Source organism: Halyomorpha halys, unplaced genomic scaffold (genome assembly GCF_000696795.3).
Source record: "Halyomorpha halys isolate HHAL.00 unplaced genomic scaffold, Hhal_1.1 Scaffold170.1, whole genome shotgun sequence".
NCBI classification, from domain to species: Eukaryota; Metazoa; Arthropoda; class Insecta; order Hemiptera; family Pentatomidae; genus Halyomorpha; species Halyomorpha halys.
In genome coordinates this window covers 405,545-424,560 of record NW_027107231.1, presented here as the reverse complement: position 1 = coordinate 424,560, position 19,016 = coordinate 405,545, and the positions used below count along the sequence as shown (strand labels likewise).

At 28.9% G+C, this 19,016-nt stretch overlaps 1 protein-coding gene across 1 annotated transcript in view; it reads left to right on the top strand.

Moving 5' to 3' along the window:
- Positions 1–19,016, top strand: part of vri (vrille) — a 254,374-nt gene that overhangs the window by 32,304 nt on the left and 203,054 nt on the right. Inside the window, exon 2 of the mRNA XM_024359974.2 lies at positions 9,302–9,346. The gene's annotated coding sequence lies outside the window, so the exon portion shown is untranslated. The remainder of the gene's footprint in view (positions 1–9,301; positions 9,347–19,016) is intronic.

Below are 19,016 nucleotides of genomic sequence, written 5' to 3'. Positions count from 1 at the left end.
GCCTTTTTAAAATAACATTAAGCCTTAGAGTATAACATTAACACATACTAAAAACAAAAATGAAATTTTAATAAATCTAAATAAAATAGAAATAATAAAAAAAAAGTAATGAATATAATAGAAATTTTGGAAACAAGAATATAATAAGTAAAATAGTAAGTATGAAAAAATGTATAATAAATAAAATAGAATGAATGAAAAAAAAAATCTAAATAAAACAGAAAATAGTGAAAAAATATAATAAATTAAGTTGTAAGAATGAAAAATACATAGTAAGTAAATTAAAAAGGAGGAAATAATAAATAAATAAAAAGAATAAAAAACAAGTATAATAAATATAATAGAAAAGAACTAAAATATTAAAGTCCATTTTTTGAGATAATATATTTTTACATGAAATTACCGTCAATAAAAGTTTTTTTTCTTCAAAATGTGTGATGTCATCACTATAATATAATCAATTATATAAGATATGATTACTTATTAGTATACTAATTATATATAGCAAGGACTTTATTATATTATATAATGCAATTTATTTAAATTGAAAAATCAAAATTTTTTAATTACCAAATTAACACCCTTGTGAAAATATAACATACTAGTATCTTATGTTACGTTGTGCAATATACCTCAAAATTTTAACGAAAAAATTATGATGTATTAATATTCTTTCTATACGATTCAAAACTACCAGTTTGCAGGCGGGCACAGGTAGGCGTTATTATGATAGTTTTGTATCATGTTGGAACAAGCCTATTTAGTACTCAGTCCGGAATCTTGTTTAACTGCTCGTGTCACAGAGACGCCGTGACATTAAGTACATTATATTCCATTATGCAAAATGTAATTCACATAACAGATTACGGATAAGATAACTGCTATCGTCATAATTACGGAGGATTTGAACACATATAATTGTCAGGTTTATGTAATGAATTTTTTATTTCGCACAGGTGCAATTATTCTCTGTGTTATCTCAAAAAAGGTGGTGTAGGACCATAATTCACAATTGGGGAGTGTATGAAGTCAACTTAATAATCTATATAATATAATTTACTACGAAGTTTCACTGAAGGCGAGTTAAAATCCCCCTCCCCTTTTCCCTAGGGGATAACAACTAAACCGCATTCTTGCTTTGGTCAGCGGATGTCGATAGTGTATTATATAGATAGTACAATACACTATCCAAGTAGCCACAATCCTGTGGTAAAATACTGTTTACACAAGTTAGGCAACAACATACGTTTGTATGATTTTGACTTGTGATGGTTTGGGTGTACTCAAACGTCCTAGACATGAAAAGTTTTAACAGAAATTACCAACCTTGATGCTACCCGTTCCTTATTAACGTTACTTAAGTTTTGAAACGTGATACTCGATTATACACTCTATCAATCATATTATATTTCGAGACACTGAATAATACTAAAATATTACTTTTTTGTTTTGAACTTCGAAATATTTACTGCTAGAATTATGCGTTTTACTGGTAGTTTTACCCGAAGTTGGATCACTTGTCATTGCTTGTCAATTATTACAGCGTGGGGGCTTAAATTGCTGGTAGGATAAAGGCAAATTTATCGGCCATAATCCAAGAGGAGGCTTGCGAATTGGAGATGAGGTTTTTGTTGTTTTATGTATTACTTAATTTAGAAAAAAAAAGTTTAATACTTCCCAATTTAAGATTATCAAAATGAAGCTAAGGAACTATTTGCAGTGTCGCTTTCTGTTTGACACTTATGAGTTTACGTCTGTCACGTCATATTTGAATAAATGGTGGACTTAAATGACAGATGGGGTCATTTAAATCCACCATTTATGTGAGTAAGTACTGGATTACCGTAGATTCGGAACAAACTGTAAAGCAAATAGTCATCATCTAACTCAAGCCTTATAAATTGATTTTTACACCGTTAAGATATTTTTTTTAAACCGTTAAGGGTTTCATATAATTTTTTTTTTTTTAAATAATTTATTTATTGTTATTTACAACTGTATATTCACATATACAACAAGTAAATTTGCTGTAGGTGACAAAGTGACATGATAATAACATGTGGAGAATCTACCCACTGATAGAACTCCAATAACATTTCTAGAGGAGAAGATCTCGAGGCCATTTTCCTTTTAGACGCCTAGGAGGATTATTAGGTAATGAAGGAGAAGCCAGGTTAGAAACAAGTGGATTCGGGTGGTTGAGAAGTTTATTATGGAAGGAACGGTATCTGGTTCTGGCAAATCGGCAACATATGGAACATTGAGGTCCTGATGGATGACTTGATTTGTGACAAAGTAAGGAGCATTAAGGATTTTACGAAGGATTTTGGACGGTAAGGATTGGATTCTGGAGGAATTTGATGGTTTAGTGGACCCCCAAAGCTCAACTCCGTATGTACAGATAGGCCTTATAATAGTCATGTAGATCAGTCTTTTGTAATGAATTGCCAATTTAGACCGTTTGTCTAGTAAATGTTGCAATAGTTGGAATCTACGAGCAGTTTCTTGTCTTTTTAGTCTTGTATCATATAATTTAAAAGTTTATATTGAGTTCAGCTTTGGGGCCCCACTAAACTATCGAATCCCTCTTGTATCTAATTCTTTTAATCCAAAATCCTCAATGCTCCTTACTTTGCCACAAACCACTTCAATGTCCCATATGTAGCAGATTTGGCTGGAACGACATAGCAATCCTTCCATGATAAACTTCCTAACCATCCAAACCCGCTTATTTCTAATCTGGCTTCTTCATAACCTGATAATCTTCTTAGGTATCTGAAATGAAGATGGCCTCTAGATCTTCTCTAGAAATGTTATTGGAGTTCTATCAATGGGTAAATGCTCCACATTTTCGCATCATTCCACTGTCTAGCTAAACATCAAATTAACTTATTGTATATATTTTTAATACAGTTGTAAATATCTATAAATAAATTAAAAGTTTATATTGAGCATAACATTAACATACAATATCCAATCATATAACAATCGGTTCAATTAATTACTAAATAATATTATTACATATAACACGCTGCCTCATCTTCAAATTTAGAGTAAGAAGCTCAGGGGTACTTCAAAATGTGGCACAGACTTTCAGTAATATACATTTTTCGCCACAGTATACGCGACAAATATACTGCATATATCGGTTTGCATCGTGTACATAAATTGTACAATGAATGATACCCATAAAAATTATCAGTAGACAAGGATTTCTAACAAAATACAGTTAAACTTATATATTCAATAGATTAACTGTGATTAGACAATGGCATATTGGCCCCACTCTTTAATACTATATTTTTATCAGTCTCAAATCTAATGGGAATAAAAGTTTTTAGAAAGCTGTAATGGGTTGGAGTGTTTAGAAAGCCGCTATAATCTTACTGTTTACTTTCTTCTAAAGTCAAGCTCTTCCAAGTTGAACTCGTGTCTCGTCGTACAAATTGTTTTCATTATGTTTGTATGCATTTCAAAATTGAAAAATAATCAGTCATGATGTCATATCATTATTTAATTATAATGGCATCTGGCATGAATACCTCAATCAATTGAGTGAACTCTCAGATTTTTCCAACAAATATTGACAATCGCATTCAACCGCAATCGTGTTTTGGATTGTTAATCAATATTTATTATGACGTTTGCTTATATGTTACATCTTAATTTTCATTTAATTTTATTTTTAACTAATGCCACAATTCAAAATAGATGTCTAATGAGAATGAAACGTTTTATTTACTCTGAGTAAATGGAGCTACGTTTTCCAATTCAATTAGAAATTTATTCTTTCAGGATTAGTGCAACTAGCTAAGTTCTTTTCTGTATGAGCTTTAAGGTCTAAGCTGTTGGGAGGACTTCATGTTGGGTTTTCCAGATCTAGATGTCTATCCTTAGATTTCCTCGAACTAATGCTATTATTTTTACTGGGACGACTAACTTGGATTCCTCACACAAGATTGAGAGAACAGGAAACTGCACGTCGATTTCGACTATTACAGCACTTACTAGACAAACGGTCTAAACTTCTAATCAATTATAAAAGAATAATCTACATGTCTATAAAAACCCCTATCTTGACATACGGAGTTGAGCTTAAGGGCTCTACTAAACCCTCAAATTCCTCTCGTATCCAATCCTTGCAATCCAAATTCTTCTTAAAATCTTCAATGATCCTTACTTTGTCACAAATAAAATCATTAAATCCTTAACTACCCAAACCTAGAAATGTCTAACCTTGCTTTCTTTTCCATTTCTGACAATCCTCGGGGTGCCTGAAAATAAGATGGCCTCGAGACCTTGTAGAATGTAGAAATGTTATTAGAGTACTACCACCCAGTTTCTCTACTTATCTGTACCATACCACTGTAATCTAATATCACATTTAATAGATGTATTTTTATGTAAATACAGTAAATTTCAATTAATAAATAAATTTATAGAATTTTTACTGGCTGGTTGGTGTACTCTGAAAAGAAAACTAGTTTCATTCGGCTCAGAAGTTCTACGTGTAAATAACACCAAGACAATGTCTTAGGGCGTCGGACATGGGAGAGGTGGGGGATGGAAAGATCTGAATTGAAAAAAAAATAAATAAACAATTTTAATTACATAAGCAATTAAAAATTCGAAAAAAATAAATGAATTCTTAAAATAGAATGTACGTACGGTTAAATTAATATGATGATACAATAAATACTATCAACAGATTATTAGTGGCCATTTTGTTTATTATCATGATTCATACACCTCGTACGTTTTCTTTAATTTCTTTGCATTTCTCTGCACTATTTTCATCCCCTTTCCTCATCTGTTCTTGGTGTTGCCTATTACGCTGTAATAATGACATAAACCATACCGAACTATACGCTATCAACTCAGGGGTTTTCTTTTCTGTTTGTTTTGAGTTTTGATAAACTAATTTCGCAAAATAATTTATAGAATATGGTTTTCAATAGTAATCGATTAAAACAAAGTGCTTATCTTAATAAAAATTGTATTGTTACATTTTTTTCTCATGTGTTTGTGTACCAGTATATTTAATTACGTCTGGTAATAAATATTTAGAGATTAGTTTTAGTGTTAATTAGTTATTCCCGAAGTTACCGGAAAAAAAAATGCTTATGAATTGCTCCAACCCAACGTTCTCGGGATGTATTCGAACTCTATTACGCAACTGTTAGGAAACATTTAGCCTGAGCGTTTGACGTTATATACTGACTTATATGTTTGATTGTTAGTAAAAGAGTTTGTAATTATTTTTTTATTTTATTATTTTGTTAATTTATGCTCCTTATATAGCTGGTTCAGATCTTAATATGTTCTTTATATTACTTGCTGCTCTCCAAAGGTACTTTGTAAAATTTTCTGTCAGAAGTTGATTTCTTAAAAAAAAAATCTTTTCCTCTTCTAATCCACGTCCATGAATGATCCTTTAAAAAAGTTGATTTTAAATTTTAGGTGTTTTTTTTTTAAGTATAGGACATTATTTTTAAATTAGGTAATACATGGAGGTAGATAATAAATGAAATGAAAATCCCCGGCTCCAATTTTATTGGATTTTACAGGCATATACCTGTTCCGGGTTAACACATTAATAATATTCAGCATTTCAGTGGTAGATATTTTGAAGTTCAAATCGAAAAAAAATTAATATTTTAGTCTAATTCAGTTTCTCGAAATGGACTAAAATTTATCGTTATTATGATATATAGTGTATCACGTTTCAGGACTTGCTTAACGTAGGGACGGGTAACATCCATGTTAGCTGTTATGGTTCTGCTTCTTAGTGGCAAGACAATTAAGCAATGCATTGCCTTTTAATATTTATAGAAGCATGTAAATATATTTCATTACTTGATAGTTCATTATAATTGTTTTTATAAGAGACCATTAATGAATATAGAGTTCGATAAATAAATATTAGTTGTAAATAAATGTTTTCATTCATTTAAAGTAGTGGTCCCTAATTCGCAGTTAAGTGGTCCATATTAAGCTATAAATCAAAAATTCAACAGGCCACCAGAATTAAAAAAAAAAATTAAGCAGCAAGAGAATACACAAATGTATGAAATGAAAGATGCTTTTTTTTTTTTTTTTAGTTACAGGAAATCAATAGCAAGTGATAAATAAGCCAAAAAAAAAAATTGTTTATTTTGTTGTTTGGTTAAAATAAAAAATAGGTTCATTGATAAATATTTTGTTTTTGGTAAAAAAAAAAAAAAAAAAAATTGGTTCATTGATAAATATTTTGTTCTTTGGTTAAAAAAAAAAAATTGGTCCATTGATAATTTTGTTTTTTGGTTTAAAAAAAAAATCTTGTGGATTAAAAAGCCTACCTAAAATACATTCATAAAAATATTTCCGTATAGAGGTTGTTAAAATTAGTTTTCAATATATAATAAAAATAATTCTTTTTAAGAAACTTTAATTTACCAACTGTAATCATCGAATTTTATTTGGCAAATTTGTCCTTCATCTCTCTCATTATCAGTGTCTATTCATCTAATACTCCTGCTTGTCTCTTTTTTATAAACCAACACAATATTTACTCGTATGGAAATAAATATCCACAATATGAGTAGTTCACAGTATAACATGAATAAATTTATTCTCCTTTTAGTAATTTTATTAATCGATTTTGAACTATTGAGATATCTATTAGACTGGACAAATATATTGTTGCTGATATCTTAGTTTGACAACTTAATATTCCTTTTGAGTTCTGTGTTCCTTCAGTGTGGGATGTTCCAATGAGTATATTCGACAGTTGTTTCAATGATCCATCTTGTATAAACTTTACTCCTTTCAAATCATCAGATTTTTTAGAGCCTGTCACAGATTTACTAATTGATACCAGCTGTGTCCTAGCAGTTGACGGATGCAGGAGACTTTTGACAATAGAGGACTGATAGCCAAGAACTTCCTCCCGTCGGACGGTTATGTCAACGGGGGAGCGGTGGGGAAGGAAAAGCGGAGGTGCGAGAGGTAAAAAGTGGATGTAGGTCACCGAAGAGATCTGTTGAAGGCCTACTGACCTGTTTGTTCCTTGCCAGCCCATACGGCACCGTTAACCGCCCACTACCTACCAGCAACTTCTGTCTAAAATAATTACCTGAGAACTGTTCATAATTCAGAATGAAATAATAACCGTATCAGCAATTATTCGTGACCAATTTGAATATTTGCATATACATGGTTTTCGATGGGCTTGTATTGGAATATTGTAATAATTTCATTTCAATCTTTGTCCTTTGTTAAAGAAGGTAGAGAAGGGACTTTTTACTACTGGGCTGCATATTTTTTATTTTGTTAGATTTTCATTTACTTTTTTATATATAAAAAAAAAAATTTCCTTTAGTACAACATCCCAGGTGAGCTAAAGAAGTGGTCCCCAAAATTGTTTCGAAGCATTTTCAGACCAAAAAAAAAAAAAACTACTCATAAAGGGTCTTCAATTCAATACTAATAATACAACAAATATTTCTAAATAATTGTGTGTATAAATGATTTACTGTATTTTTCAAAATATGAAGGAGATAGTCTGCGTTGCGGTTAACTATTTTTTGTTTCTTTTGACCGCAACACCGACCATCTCCTTCATATTTTTAAATTATACATTTATTCTTAAGCCTGAATGGCGAACGAGTGGTAAACGTAGCACGGACAAGGAGGTTATGATTTTGACATATTATATAAATGATACCTCTAAATAGTTAAATCATTTTAAAAATTAAATATTATTGCTATGGTGCCCTAGTATTAGTGTTAGTGCCATAGTCACCCAGTTTGAGAACCACTGAACTAAAGGGGGATGTACCAACTCAGTCCTCTAAATCTCAAAAAGAAAAGATTTCTTAGCCATATAAGACAGTCGAGATTAATTTCGTAAAAGGTTGATAATTTTAATAAAAACATAACAAATAATAAAAATACTTCATTATGATAAAAGTAAGGAAAGGTGCCCAACAAAATATTACTTAGCCCATAAGAAAGAAAATAATTTTTTTACCCATCAAATGGAATGTTGGGCACATCAGTGCTTCTGAGGGCAACAACGAATAGTAACTAATAAAACCTAATAATAGAAAAATTAAACTCGACGTCCATTTTTAAACTATAATAAGATCTTACCAAAACTAGGTAATAGTTCGATTTTTTTTTTTTTAATATTTTGAATTCATAATCTTTATCTCAATTTAAACGAAAATACCTGCGTTATATAACATTACATTATCTTTGATATATTTTCTTTAATGCTTTCAAAATAAATTCATACTTGTCCAATCCTGCTTGAGAATCAACGGATTTACTAACATACATTAAAATAAGAAAAAGATAATGTGTGGAATGAAAAATAACAGTAATTCTGATTTAAAAAATATTTATTTACGAAAAATAAACTACAAAATTACAGATATTTAAATAAGATTTAGCAAAATAATAATCGAATATTAAATATCGATACATTTAATTTATACTTAAAAAGCAAAATGTAAAAGTAATCAACCTCCTCAAAATATAAATATCTATATGACTTATTAATATTGTAATAAATTTATTAAGTGTGCATATTGTTCTTTAATTATTAATTGCATTTATTTTCATAGTATTATATTTATAGGAGTATGTCATAAGTTAATACTTAATGTTAATTGGACACGTGCAGTTTGAATTATATTAACAAATTTTATTTTGTTTTTTATCAAATGACCGCTTTAATTACTATTTTTTATTAAAAATCCCTCTGATTACATGTATTCTCCGAAATGTTTATTCCAACAGGGGAAAATGTGGGTATGTGTTTAGGGGGAGTGTGTATTTTTAGTCGTTCGGCGAATTCTCATGGCCCTGAACTTAAAAAAAAAAATTTCTCCGAATGATATTGAAGGTACAGGCGTCAATAAATCACTCGGGAATTTTCATTGTAGAATAACTCTTTATCAACTAAAACTCATAACGTCATTTTATTTCGAAGATGGGAGCCAATAGAATTTCGAATATAATCAATAATATATCTGCTATATTTGCTTAATATCATTAGGCTATTAAACTAGAAACATCCAAGATGTCTCATTATATATCTGATGTGGCATTACACCCTGAAACATTAATAAACCTAACCGTCTCATCCCTGTACTACAATTATGTTTATGTTAAAAAAAAAAAAAAATGAATTTTATCATTTTTCTTCATTCTGTTTTAGGGAAATATTTTAGTTTTATTTATTTGTTAGTTCTTATGTTTTTTTTTAATTTAAAAAATAAATATTCATATAATAATAGATTTTTTTTTGTTTTAGAAAATATTGGAGATATACAAGGATTCGTCATAGTCTGTCTATCAGGTAATTTCATTATTATTACAATATCTCATTTTAATCTGTAGAAGTAGATTTAATTATTTTTTTTTTTTATAGCTCAAAACATTTTTTTTTCTTACAATTTTCTATGTATTGTTGAATAAATGTATTTCTACCCACTCAATAAATTGATAAGTTATGCTATTTAATCTATATTGACTATGCAGCCTATGTTTTACCATTACTAATTGTGAGTGAAGTCATCTATGCACCCGAAAAAATCACTAAAAATGTTAATGAACACAACCGTTCACATTGATTAAAAATAAAATAAATCTTATAAGTAAATAAACTATGTAAATTAATTTTTTGTCCATTTTTTCTATCTAATAATTAATATGTATATATACATTTTTTTTATTATTTTAGATTTAAAAAGTAATATTTTATAACAATTATTTCTTTGAACATTTTACGAATAATAGTCCTGACCCTTGGACGACCCCTGATCGACGCCTGTGCATTCTAAACGGAGTTTGTTTTGTAAAAAGTCAATCATTCCAGAGGCTCCTAGTTGTTGCGTTGGATATCCTTTGATCCGTTATATAATTAATATTTCCTCTGAGTGTTTGATCCTTTGTAATAACTTCCTTTATGTTCTTTATCAATATTTCTCTAGTTCTTTTATGTTGTTAAGTTTAAAATTCTTTGAGCTATAGTGGGATGAATTCATTTCGAATGTTCGACATGGTTAAAACTTTTTCATATCATAAACTTACTAGGTATTCTTTTGTTAAATCGCTTGGATGTTGACTGTTCAGTAGTGAATCCTGACTTTTATACGTGTAAACGTTTAAGTGCTTTGCGTTTCGTAGTGGTCAAGATTGTTCATTGAAAATATTCTTTTTGGAAATTTCGAGGACTTTTGCTTATTTCTATGAATGGGTATTCATGGTGTTTTTTCCTAGCATTATCAGATGATTCCTACTAAAAATGTTTTTATCATTTAACACGGGTGGGAAATCTCATCGAGTTCATAATGTAATGGCTCTCACCAGTCCAGTTTGAGCTACATATCAAAAATATAGGAGATAACAGTTATATAGATTTTAAAATTATAGATAATTTAATTATTGGCATATTAAGGAGTATCGATGGTTTGAATTCATATAACCCAATCCCATATGCGAACATTTTACATCATTTATAGTAACTAAACGTTTGTAATATTACTAAACAAGTCAGATTGCTGTTGTTTGGTAATATGGCAAACGACATTATGGGGTCTGTAATGTTCTCAAATTGTACCCTATAGGAAACGAAGTAGAGTGGCTCACTTTCCGTAACTTAATAATCCCCAAAGTTTGACTTGACGTCCCTGTCCATCGACCCTATTTTATCCGCCAACGTTTGTGAAGGAAGTAGTAATGGTAACATATGAAGGAACTTAGGGATCTTTTGACCCGCTTGCCAGCTGACTTTTTCTCCTCCTAAGTTGAGTAATCGACAGACTTAATTTTCATTATATTTTTATTACAAACAGCATTATTTTGGTTGTTAAAGACTAAAGAAAAAATTTTATAAACCAAATTGAGCTCACCTTATTTTAATATAAAATTTCATAATAATAACAAAAACTTACCAATATATTAAAGTATTGGAGAAGTTTGTCGGGGGGTGCGGTCAGCAAAGAACAACATAAATAAACAAAACCATATTTATTTATTTTATGCCGACGTTTCGACCTGAGTTTCAGGTCTTCATCAGGGGTCCCAATCATTAATCTACGGTCAACTATCTACACCTCATATTAAAGTATATTTTCAAACATACAAATATTTTCAAACATACAAATAGCTGTTTATTACTCAGGCTAGTTTTCATGTGCTTTTTTATTTTCGATAAATAAATAAGTAATTTACAAAAGATATATATATTTTTTAAATTATATATATTAAGAAGTTTTTCATTCCTATTTAGGTAAAATTATCATTATTATTTCTTAAACTAAATTAAAATCAAATTTTAAATTACCTTATTTTTAGCCTCCATAAAAACACTACATTTTTAACTGTAATATATAATTTTCTGAAAAGAAATCAGCTGTGAAATATTAATTTATATATTCTGAATAAAAAAATAATAAATGACCTTAGCTAATAAACTGTTGGGAATTAGGAAAATTTTAAATCAATGCTAACATATACTTCAAGAAGTGGTTTGTTTGAAAATAGATTTTAATATTTTAATATCTTTACTGTGGTAAAGATAAAAATGGTTAGTAAAATAGGCTGATACGTAACAAAAAAGTGAAAAATAAATAGATATAGAATAAAACTTTAATAAGTCGGGCTGAATGAGGTATACGATTTTTGCCTTAGCCCTTGTGATAAATAATTATTTATTATTTTTATAACTATTTTATATCACATTAATACTAGAGCCAAATATATTAGAAATCAATTAACTAAAACGAGTACATATTCAGTTCTATTTATTTTAATCAATTTAATTAATCTAGTCTTCTTTTTAATAATAAGAAATAAAATTGTCAATTGGTTTTCTTCTCCGTACATCAGCTATCGTTAAATGTACGCTTTTTCTTTAAGGGGTAGTTTTCACACTTAAGGGCGAATTTTTACTGATTAAAAAAATAATAATAAAGTATTAAGAAAATTAATTATGACATTGACACTTCCATGGGTTTGCTTTTCAGCTGGAACCAAGCATGTACAGAAAACCCCTGGCCCCGGACATGAACCGGAACCAGACTAGAGAGTTGCTATTTCCTTGTTGTGTAAAATTACCTCGTTGCAGTGTTCCATTTCGGCCGGGCGAGCGGTGTGAAGAGAAACTATCAGAGAAATGATGTCAGTCGGTTACAGGCCGTGAGGGGATCTCTTAGAGAAATCACACAAGAGGCTCACTCTTATTATCTCACTGTGGACTCTTGGATCTTGGGCACGACGTAACATGGCCGGCCTATCCTCTTCCAGTGGTTCTTCTTCATATCCTCCTTCCCCTTGTGTACCTGCAGTTTAATGTGGGTGCTTATACCTTTTTAGTAACTGTAGTTAGTCCATCCACCGGACGCTATCAAAGGCTTTTCCAGTGTCAAGTAACAATGCTTACCAGTATCTGTAATAATAAAAAAACATTATTAACAAAATTATCATTTCATATAATAAGGGATATCCATTCATACACCCAATTATTAATTAAATTACATATAATAGAATATAATTAATTTAAAAATGCCGATTTTTTGTTCTTAGTATTGAAAAAATTGTTTCAATTAATTGATTATTTTAACTCAGCGTATCTCTGGAGAATACATGGGAACTTTCAAAACCCCAATCAACCCCAAAAATTCATCTTGCTCCTCTGCTGGAGTCTATTCACTGCGTTTATGTATTGAAAAGATTATTCAATTTATTCAAAATATATTCATCAAATAATGATACATTTACATATAATCATAGAAGCAGATTTTATTTATTATTGTACACATTTTATTTCATTTGATTTAGAGATTACTTAATTCGCATATATTTGCTTTAAAATGTCACTTTAAACAACTCAGTCCAATCAGCAAAATAAATTAAATTATAAATCTTTAAGAAACAGAAGGTAATTATGTAATTTTTTAACACAATTCGAACTTCGGAATAATTAACTCAATACATAATGCACATTTACTTATTTTATTTTTGCAATAGAGCTGAAATATAAATAAATAATTATTTAAAAAATAAATGAAATAGATTTAAACAAATTGACAAAAAAAAACAAACAAAACATAAATAACAAAAAAGGACGTAAGAACAAATTGTGCAGGGTCTCAAAAATTTTGTTCTAGGAATGTTTGAGGTCATCTTGTAGTGATTGACACTTTATTATTGAAATGTCTTATTTCATTTATATTATTTTTCTATGAAAAATGATGGATTGATATAATTGAATTCACTAATATATTTATTATAATGATTATTATTTTATTCATTCAATAATTCAGTAGAAACTGCAAAAAAATATGACATACGTAAGATAATAATTTAATTTTTTAACACAAATCGAACTTCGGAATAATAAACCTAATACATAATGAACATTTACTTATTTTATATTATCAATATTGGTGAAATATGAATAAATAAATAAACATAAGATTATGTATTTTTTTTTTTTTAAAATTCGAACTTCGAAATAATATACTTGATAAAGAATATATGTTCACTTTAATTTTTTATCAGTATTACTGAAATATAAATAAATTAATACTTAAAAATAATTTTTAAAAACCTTAAATAATAGAAAAGAACAATAAGTCGTGCTGGGTCTCAGAAAGATTACATCATATCTCTATTTTCTTTAAGGTGTGTTCGTGGTCATCAATCTGTATGAGGTCATATCGTGGTCATTGACACTATGCGTCAAACAGCGCGCAACCGTATATTATGCTTCTGAAGTTGTGGATTTGTTCTTCTGTGATTGTTTACGAATAAATAATACTTGAAAGATATCCAAAGAAGATGCGTACGCTAAAACGAATAGTTTTATAGAGAATGTTATGGTGTCACTAATTAAACATTTCAACCTACAATTCAAGGGAATTGTGAATCTCATAAATTTACACAAAATGATGAAGAACCTAATAAATTAATAATGAGTTCAACTCTTCTTGATTTCTTTCTTAACAGTTATTGTACTACATAAGTGTACACGATTCTGTGTACATGATCTTATGCTTCTTTGTACGGCTTCAAATTTATAAATTTTCGAAACTATTTACTGCCAGGCCTTATTATACTTAGGATTTCACTTGGTCGAAGGCTCACTAAGGTGGCAAAGATTCACTTGAATCGTGGCCCTGTCTGTTGAAGATACTTCTTCAATAGTCATAGTTTTCCTCGTATCTAATATGGATATATTATTTTATATAAATATAAATCTAATATTCTTATTATTTAATAGAATCGATTTAAACAAATACATGTGTTTTCTAAATACAAGTTTGTTTACTTGTTTAATATGCTCCAGTATTACTGGGTGTCACAATGTTTTAAAATATGCAATAAGCTTTAAATATATAACTGTAACAATGAAGTTTGGTTGATGACTAGATTTGTGTAAGGGTCAGAGATCAAAGTTTAATGAGAGGGTTCAGGGAAGTTTCAATTAATTATTAATTCGATAAATTAATTATTTCTATTAAATAATTAGGGATGTAATTAAGTGATGATATACAATCGTGAGTAATAATAAATGAATCAAGCACTACTGGATTGTAAATTTTGGACTGAAGGCACAGGATAGGTGAATAAAAGAAAGAAAACTGGTGGGACACATTCATCGACACTGCATTTTTTACGTCAATAGAGCAATGTTATACTTTAAGGAGCAAAAAATTTATTATGAAACCAGTGGTAATTTGTAAACTTTAATGACTAAAAATTCTTTTCATTTAAGCCATTGTCTCTCCAGTAACGATTTCCTTTAATGTTGAAAGGATAATCTCTATTAATTTAACTGTTTTCAAATTTCTATTTTTATATTTAGTTGACAGTTGACTTTTTTGTCGATCAGAAGTTAGAATTTAATGAGATATTATCTCTTTATCGTTTTTTTGTATGACATATGTCAGCTGCTCCCGAAATGGAGGCAAAGGCACGCTGGCGTACTCCAAGAGTGTGCCATAGGTGCCGCAACAGAATGCCACTTTCATAAAATATACAAAAAAAAAAAATAAATAAAATAAATATTACATATACATTCCAAAATTTACCTTGCATTGTTTTTTTATTATTTCTCTAAATTCTCAACCACTCTAAGGATAATAGATGCGATATTTAGCTCGACAAGGGTGACACGAATTTTTTTTAGCACAAGTATACCGTGGCGAAAAAAAGTTTAGAAACCGTTGGCTTATGTCATTCCAAATGGTCGATCTCTTAAAAAAAAATACTAACTCGGTTTAGTATTTATTAGTATTAGAAGATAATATTAATTTTACAACATAGAATACGCATTAACATAAGCAAGTATTAAGAGCCTAATTGTATTATTATTTTTCGGTTTTAATGTTAGTTTTAAAAATTCCAGCAATGCGCAGAGCCCTTGGTAATGGATAACAATGATGACATGGATGTGTTAAGAGCAGAGTGGGTGTGAGCTGGAAGCCGAATTTCATAACGGTAATCCTCTGAGTTAGAATTACATGAACGCGGTTGGCGTTCCACATTCTCGGTCTAGTAACTGGGGCGCGCCCTAGTAACAGTGGAAGAGCATTCCCTCCGTTGAAAGGTTAAGCGTCTTCGCCCCTGAAAGGACCCAATAATATCACCGCGGAATAACGATAACGTTACAGTAACCGGTTACAGCAGAAAAAACCTATTTTAGGTTATGCTAGATGGGATAGTTTTTATTAAACTGTTCTTGGAATGAATCAAACCTGGTCAAACCGTTTGAAATATTATAAGTCACTCAAAAAATCGAAAAAGAGATAGTATTTTAACTCCTTTTGAACAAAAAGTCAACTATCGGTTCAAATTTATAAAACACAAACAAAAAAAAAATTGTATTATATACGAAACTCTAATACCGGAAAAATTTAATTTTGTATATAAATCTTATAAAATTTTTATTATATAAAATTACACTATTGTTTCATGTAATGAGTTTGTAGTATTTTCAATTAGGTGATTAAACCTCGAAGTACATAGTAAGCTTCCGTCATTTTCAAATATTATATTGATTCATAATATGTTAATTGACATTTCGAAGTAGTGTCCCCATTTTCAAAATATACTTTTTAAAAATAAACAATTACTATAACTAATATTAAATAATAATTTTTACTAGTTCAACTTTTTACTAACATAGGAGACGGTTGTACCCGTAGATTATTCTTTAATTTTTATCGATAGCTATGAATAGGTTTTTAAATGATTTTTTTTTTAACGTATAATTAAATTGCAGTCCCAAATCACACTGAATTTTCTCGATTCAAGTTTGTCAGCAGAGAGATATATTACATGACAGATTTCCAAAGGAGTAACATTTCAGAGCTCAGTAAACTGAGGTAAGACGATGAAAATGGACATAAAAAATAGATATTGATGGTGTGATGTAAAAATATTAAAATTTCACAATGAATAATAGTAGAGCTTTGAATAGTCAATTTTATACAAGCTATGGGGAATAGGGAGACCTAATGAAAAAATAAATTTGACTTATATCCGGAATTGAGTATGAAAATTTTTTTTATAAGTTGACTGTTTAAGAAATAAGTTAAAGTAAGAACAAAAGTATGAATAATTACTGTTAAATTCTTGCCTGACCTCAAAAACCTTTAATTTTGTGAATTGATATAAAATAGCTAAGCACCTGTATAAACAATAAAATATAGTTTAAATTGCTTTAAGTAATTTAGAAGTATTTATTGCGATTTTATATAATTTTTTTTTAATTGTTAAATTAAATTATGCATTATTGTATATTTTTAGTCAAGAAATTGAACTGGATAAGAGGCAGAAAATCTTAAAACGTTCTTCAAATGCAAGAGAAAAAAAAAATAATTGATATAAAAACCCCATTTCTTCTTCAAAAGTAAAAAATATATAATAATTTTTTAACGTATGATATTTTTTATTAATAGAGGACGCCGTTGTACCAGTGGGTTAATTTTTAATTTTTGAAGATCGCTGTGGATCAGTTTTTAAATAAAATATTTTTTGTTTTTTTTTATATGTTTTACTAATCCCAAATTGTCCTGAACTTGTTAAGTTCAGACTTTACACAATCCTGGAAATCGTTCAACAAATAATTTTACGACGGATTCTAATATTGATTAGCATGGAAAGCTAATAATAACTTTACAGCATAAAATACGCAGTTAGATTAAAATTATAAAAATGTTTTCTTTAAAGTGGTGTGAGAACAGGCTGTTTTTAGTAAGATGAGTAGATATTTATTACGTAAAAGATTAATGGTTACAGTAAAAACAATCAAAACTAACAAAATAACTTTATTTACCTACAAGAAAGGAAAGGCTAATAAAACAAAAGAAAAAATCTAATTTGTTCTTTAACAAAAGAAAATAGTTGATCTTTGCACATTATATGATGAGTTCGACAGATGGTCTCAGGACTGAGGACATCAGCCACGATTAATGATGAAGACTATTTTTCCGATTTCTGTGTACAACGGTTTTCCTTTAATGTAACTAATTATCTTATATATTATATTAATATAAATGTTTTATAAAATATTAATAATGACTTTTAGCGTGACCCTATTAAATAAAAACGTTTTGCCGAGAGCTGGGCTATTAGAACAACTTTCCCAGTCAACTTTATTTTTGAACCATCTATTTTGGACATTGTTTATGTAAATTCTGGTCAAATATTTACTACCATATCTAAATCAAACATTTGTTTTTGATAGCTATTTTCAATTTATTTAAATATTTACTGGTGTAACCAATTTCTTTTTTAACTTATGGAATTATTTCTATAGATATTCTTACAACTAGTAGATCTGATCGTAAATCTTAAGATGAGAATGTCTTAAATGTTTAGGTTTGAAAATGACTGGGCCTTGCTCTTGGCAAAATGTTTTTATTTAACATAGTCACCTGTGATGACAACATTTATTTTAGTAAAACTTTGTGTTATAAAAATTATTACAAAGTAAATACTTTAGGTAAAGTAATTATTCGTACTTTTGAAAATAGGCATACAACTCTAAAACCTTAACTGAGAAATTACTAATGAATTAAAAATATGAATATTACTTTTTTTTTACCTTGTTTAGATTAATTTTCTTATAATAAAAAATAAAAATGGTTTTCCCAAAATATAATGAACTGTGATTTTAAAATCATAAAGGCAAAACTTAAAAATTGGTACAAAATAACTCACATTAATTTTACTCAAAGGTAGATTGGTACTATACCCCATCAAATGTCCAAGATTTGTTGTAATTCAGTCTAAAGATCTTCTATCTCTCGACAGTTAGTTCGTGGACTGTACTCATTATAAGGGTAAATGTCCAGAATTTTAAATTTCTTGGCTAATTCCTGATGAACAATTTTCACCATAGTGTTGTGCATCAGTAAATGTTCCTTACTAGCAAGCATTTGTTATCATGTGCTAAATTGATTATTATTATCAATTTGTCGTCTCCTGCAATCATCTTTGCCATACAGACATTTTATAATTTTTTATATAAAAATCATTTTTATGCTTGGACATAATTATCTAACAATATTCAGTTAGGTATATTATGCGTGGGTACGTATAACATAACTTAAAAATATTCTTAGGTAAATTGTCTCTAATTTAAAAAAATACTTTGTCATAATTAGGTTAGTAGTTTACTATAAATATATTTAAATTAAATCAGATATTTTATTGTGTATTTATGTACATATGCCCTATTTATTTTTTTTTGTTTCATTAAAATCGCTATATTTTTCAAATACACAAAAATAAATATAAATCATGTGCGCATGTAATCTCATCTCCCCCTTAGTGGTGTAGTAATTATAATTGCTGTATATAGTCAATCTATTTATTATAAAAAGTATTATAGTAAAAATAAATATGAAATTCTAAAAACTTCAAGTTTTCAACTTGGTCCATTCTTGTTGTAGAATAAGCACATATTTTTTTTTTATTTCTTTATATTTTTATCCATCCTGTTAAAAATTTTA